At 38.6% G+C, this 6,067-nt stretch overlaps 1 pseudogene; it reads right to left on the bottom strand.

Moving 5' to 3' along the window:
• Positions 1–2,500: 2,500 nt before the first annotated feature.
• On the bottom strand, positions 2,501–3,152 carry LOC121455351 (annotated as a pseudogene).
• Positions 3,153–6,067: the final 2,915 nt, after the last annotated feature.

Genomic DNA, 6,067 nt, shown 5'->3' with positions numbered 1-6,067 from the left:
CCAGCTATACAGCTGTCACCCACATTCAGAGGCCCTAGTTTGGTCCTATGCTGGTTCCATCACTGTCAGGCTGGAGTTGGAAAGCAGTTTCAGTAGGTGTCCCCATCATGGTTTTGACCTCTTTGCTCGTATTCTCACTCCTCCTTCTCTTCAACTGGACTTTTGAAGCTCAGCCCAATGCTCTGTTGTGGTTCTCTGTATCTGCTTCTATCAGTTGCAAGACACAGTTTCTATGATGACATTTAAGATAGTCATCAATCTGACTACAGGGCAAAGCCAGTTCAGGTACCCTCTCCACTCTTAGCTAGGGTCATCCTTGCAGATTCTTGGTAACTTCTCTAGTGTTAGGTTTTTTGCTAACCCCATAGTGGCTCCCTCAATCAAGATATCTCTTTGTTCTCTGTCTCTGTCCTTCCCCCATCTCAACCATCCTGTTCCTTCTGGTTCTCCTCCCTTTTCTCCCTGCCACTGTTTTTTTGTTTTTGTTTTGTTTTATTGAACTGACCAGATTTTCTGGTCACAGATGCTCCCAGCCCTTTCACTAAAGGGATTGTGTCATTCATTTTGGGATCCTCAAGGTTTGTGGCAAGTATTGGCCCAGTGAGTGTGTCAAAAAGTGTGCTGGGCTGAGAATGGAAAGTGGACACAAAGTCCCATCCCTAACCAGGAAGCTATTTGTGACTGACACCTGCAGGGAAAAAGAAATCAGTTTTCTCAGAGTGTCTCGGGGCTACCAACCACATCCCCGGGGCAGGGTGTATGTCAACACAAACAGACTCTATATTTTTGTGCACCTTTTGTTTATTTGGGTTTTGTCTTATTGTTTGTTTGTTTTCTGCTTAGTTTTTCTGTCTTAGAGAAAGAGAGAAAAAGAGAGATAACATGAGGATGGATGGGGTAGGAAGGTTGGAAGAGAAAGAATGTGATCAAAAGGAATAAATGATTATATTGAGTCCCCCCCCCCAAAAAAAAAGAAAAGAAAAGGTGCTTGGCTGATGGTTCACCTTCAAATCCTTTCCAAATCTGAGATGGTTAAATGGTTTTAATCTATCTAATGCTACCTATTCAGTTTATTAAAATGTTTAATAACCATAATAATAAGCTAATGCACGAAACTTGGACTGTACATGGGAAGGGCACTTCAAGAGGACAAAAGAGACTGCCTTGCTCTGCAAAGTACAGATTCCTTCTATAGATACAAAGAAGTGGAATAAATCTAGTTTTCTAAAAGACAGTTCACTGTACACATTTGTTTAGTTTTGTACATTGTCTTCATGTGAATGGGACCAGATTTCTACTTGAGCCATTTCTAACCAAATAAAATGAGTAATAATAAAACATGCTAAATACCAGTTTAAAGATACAAAAACAGGTGCACCAATTCTAGTTAGGAATGTAATTATGCTGTTACATTTTTTTATACTCCACAATTATGTTTAGTAACTCACACAAATAGACCACTGACTTAAAAGAGATGCATACATTTGTAGCAAAGCTTTATAGTCACAAAATAATTATCAAAGAATGCACAAATTTAATTTTTTATTCTACCTTTCTGTCGTATCCCTGGATCCTCAACCAGTGTTATATAAGGAAAAAAGAAAAATAAAACAAATGAAAAACTGAACTTAGAACCATTGATATTATCAAGGAAGGAGCAAATTATAATCTAGCAGCCATCAGCAAGAGGATAGCAAGGAAGATACCTGGAAAGGTGTTGTGAGTGATTCACCCAAAAAGTCTGCTCAGACACAGGTTCAAGCCAATAGAAAATCTTCCATTAGTTGGTCAGCAACTATACTAGATGTTTGGGACCCAAATCTGGTCCCAAGGTTTTTTTTGGGGTGAGTTTTTCAGCACAAAAACCTCATCCTGGGTTGACACCTCAGCTAGTAAGTAAGGACAGTCAGCCAGAAGTGAAACTACAGAAGCCAAAAAGCAAGGCTGGTACATTTAAGGATTTTCCCGTATCTATGGGCTTTGGTGGATAAGGTCTTTGTTCTTACTGCCTACGTGTTGGGCTTCAAGGCTTTAAGTGGTATGTCCATCATAGTGTCTGTTGAGCTAAGATCTAGAGGCCTACTAAGGTCTGGGAACATGTTCCAAAGGAAACAGATTGCTAGAAAACTGTACTTATACTTTCATACCAGCAAAATTTGCTCCTGCATTGAACAGAACAGAAACGGAGTTTTTCTTGCTATTGGTAATAGAAACGCAAGTGCTTTTTCAAGTATCGTGGAAAGGCAAATGTGTGTGTAATGACAGTTCTACTCAGCTGTTGCAGAGTTGACCAGGACCACATCTGTAGATTCTGGGGATGGGAAAAAAAAGAATGAACACAGACACGCAAGACAAAGGCGAATGAGATCTCTATGTCTTAACCACGTAGATGGAATCAAGCTTCAGTGCAGTCCACTCCACTTTGATGAGACTTTGGTTCCATTCCCAAATTTTGATCTCTTTGATGAGTCTCCTGTGAGAATACTCTGAAAGTGTTCTCTTAAACAACAAACCTATTTTTAATGGTGGGGCCACTCTTCGTAACTGAGTGTGCTTGATTTGGGGCTGACAACAAAAAGCTATGCTTAGAGGAAGTCCGCAACTTTCCATGTATACCCTCTCTATGTATGCAACTGCTTCTCTGTTTTCACATTCAATGGTCCATATCACTGTCTTATTCCCTCCAGCCGTAACCTTAGTAACAGCTCCACATACATCATCACTGTAGTCATCAAAAGATTTTCCAGTTAGGCACTGCAGAGTCTCTAGCCGAGGTCACTTTGTATCTGCTATTTGTTCAATGTACATCACCATCATCTTCCAAGTTTGTTTTTCATCTTCTCCTGAAGGCTCAATATCATCCTTAAGAAGTGAGTAATCGCAGAGACACATTAAATTACTATATGGTTGGACAGAGCCTAAAAGTCTCCATCAGGATCAAGCTTAGGGATCAATTAGAGCTTTCTTAGTCATGTTTTGCTTTCATTCTTTTTAAAACAAAAATACAAGCAGAACACCCAACTGTTCTGTAGAGGATGCTTAACACAGTGTTCTGGGTTAGCAACCCTCTGATTAAATAATATTTTTATTCTTTCCTGTAGGGGTAATTTCTGATTCCATGACCACCATCTTGGATCAGTCTGTTCCCACATTTGATTAAATTTTTGGATGCAATTAGCTGGTGTGGGATATCCTTCTATATATGTGTTGTTTTTATTGATTAATGAATAAATAAGCTGCTTTGGTCTGTGTTAATGCAGAGTAGAGCTAGGTGGGGAAAACTAAACTGAATGCTGGGAGAAAGAAGACAGAGTTGTGAGAAACCACATAGCCCCACTAGAGACAGATGCCGTGTAACATGTGGGCCTGCTTATTGGGGTTTCTGTCCTCCTACCAGGTCCCACAGCCATTTGGCCCCAAAGAAAATCACATAGAGGTCTCCATAAGTTATAAGCTGATTGGCCATTAGCTGAGGCTTCTTATTAACTCTTGTAACTTATATTAGCCCATTATTCTTATCTATGTTAGCCACATGGCTCAGTAGCTTTTTCAGCAGGGCAGGTCATATCCTGCTTCTTCAGTATCTGGATAGGACTTGGGAGGAATGGACATTCCCCAAAAATGGACTATGGATATTTTCCTTTGTTAAAAAAAAGAGGGGGAAGTGGTGTGGGACAATTCTATATTCTGTCAATTATGTTTTTAATAAACGCTGATTGGCCAGTAGCCAGGCAGGAAGTATAGGCGGGACAACTAGACAGGAAGAAGAGGTGGGGCAATGAGAACAGGATAATTCTGGGAAGGAGGAAGCCCATTCCTCCCAGTCCTGTCCAGACACCGAAGAAGGAAGATGTGACAATACATTGATGAATGTAGATGGGTTAGTTAAGGATATAAGAGCTAGCTAAAATTATGCTTAAGCTATTGGCCAAATAGTGATTTCTGAGTGATTATTTTGAGTCTGGTTAGCCAGGAATGAACAAGTAACTTCCAACAACAGATTGGCACCCCACCATGTGCTAGGTAAATCCACATAAAACTTGAGAGGCCTTGGAAAGTAATTCTAGACACTAAAAAATAAAGTTTAACTGAATTTTTGGGGGGAGGATGGGCTCTGCTTGCTGTTGTCATGCTGCATCTCCTCTAAGAGAGGTCTTCCTGATTCAGCATTAGCAAAAAAGCAAAAACAAAACAAAACAAAACAAAAAACCACGGTTTCAAAATGGCAGTTTCCTGGTTCCCTAGCATAAACAGGTCTGACTCTTTCAGGAGGTCTGGCTATGGAGCATTTAAATGGGTTTTGTGAGCAGCATGTTACAAACTGCTTTATGGCATGACATAAATCTGCTGTATACCTGGAACTTGGGCAGTGTGCACTGCTCACAAAGGCAGTGAACAGATCTCCTCCATGTTCAACTGAGCAGAGCCAAAAGGCAAAACCACGCTGCTTTACATTTTAAGAAGTGCTTCTGGTCATAAAAAGATTACTGATACACAATAAAGACAGATTCGGATAAAAAAAGGATCTTTAAATGGGTCACAGTGTTGGTCAAATGTACATAGGCTTGGGAAAGAAAAAAAAATGTAGAGAGTTGTAAGAGGGAGTAAATGGGTTTAAAAAATAAAGCAAAGTCTTTAAAGAGACAGTCATAGATTAAAGGAGTAAAGATAATAAAATAAATATTAAAAAGTAATAGAGTAAAGAAAATAAGCCACATAGAGAGTCTGGATTATATATAGTATTGTGTTTTCTTTGATTTTTTTTTTTGACTGCAGAGAAACATTTAATTCTGGGAACTGCTAAACTAAACCAACATATATGTTTTAAAAGTATCATGACTTCAGAATTTGGGTCTAAGGATGTGTTGGTTTGGAAAAGATGTTCTTCTTTTGTTTCTGCAGAGGATGAGAATCTATGGATTTCTTCTAGACTAATGTGGTTTGATGGACTAAGAACCCCTGAAAGGTCACTGTGAAAACCCCTCAAAAGAAATAAATACTTCACCCAACAAAAAGCAGGAAGCAGTTTGGAGAGAACTATGCCCAAATCCCCAAATATTGTTTATAAATGTTTGTTTATATTTAAAGAGGGATATGCTATAGTTATGAATGATTTGCATTGGTACAGATCTTGGTCTATTGATATAAATTTTAGGTCAATCTTATTAGATGCATTTCTGCTCTTGATTAAGGTATTGTGATTGTGTAGTTCATTTAAAAATGCAATGTATAGTTAAGAAATACAGGCTATTAGACAATCATCTATATTAGTCAAGTTTGTAGTCATATTAGTTAGGTTTTCTAGATGTATAGAGATATTTTTCAGTAGATAGATAATCTTCAAACCTTTCAAAGACCTACCAAATATGGCATTTAAAATGTTTTAAGAACTTAGGACTTTTCACGACATGAGACACATCTGTTCCTGTCAACACCAATCTACTTCAAGAAGATGATGGACATCAAAGAGGTTCCTTATGGAGTTGGTTAGCCATTGGGGCAAGAAACTGCTCTTTCCTGGACTTCTTGATGTTATTCTGTATAAACTGGACATGCAGGACACACAGAGAAATGACTACTTAACATGCCTAAAGGTGAGACAGTCCTTCAGGGTTCCTGCTTCATGAAAGAGTCTGCCAGGACACAGAAGAAAGTGACTGACAAACTGCCAATATAGGCAAAACTGCCTTTGAAATTTCCTGCTTCATGGGAAATTCTGCCAGATACTATGGACTAGTAGGCTGAATATGGGTGCCCACAGCATTACAGAAGAATTTTGGGTGACTGTCCAGGTAGCGAGATGTCTTCTGTCAATTCTAGAGTTTTGGAAGTTGCTTACAATGCACTTTCTGTTCACTCAGATAATATATTTGTCTGCCGTCTTTGATTGAGTTGTAGAATAGATAGTTATAGTTTTTCTTAGTTATGATAAAAGATAAAAATATTGTAACTGTAATTCTTGCTTGATACCTGATTTATATAAGTAATTTTACTATGTTAAAGTTAAAACCTTTTAATTTAAACAGAAAAGGGAAATAGTGTCGGAAGTCCTTCTGTATATGTGTTG

Source organism: Microtus oregoni, unplaced genomic scaffold (assembly GCF_018167655.1).
Source record: "Microtus oregoni isolate MIOR12 unplaced genomic scaffold, Mior012 000013F_ref0000133, whole genome shotgun sequence".
Lineage (NCBI taxonomy): Eukaryota > Metazoa > Chordata > Mammalia > Rodentia > Cricetidae > Microtus > Microtus oregoni.
Note: the sequence above shows the minus strand (reverse complement) of the source record. Positions and strands in the feature narration are given on the sequence as shown.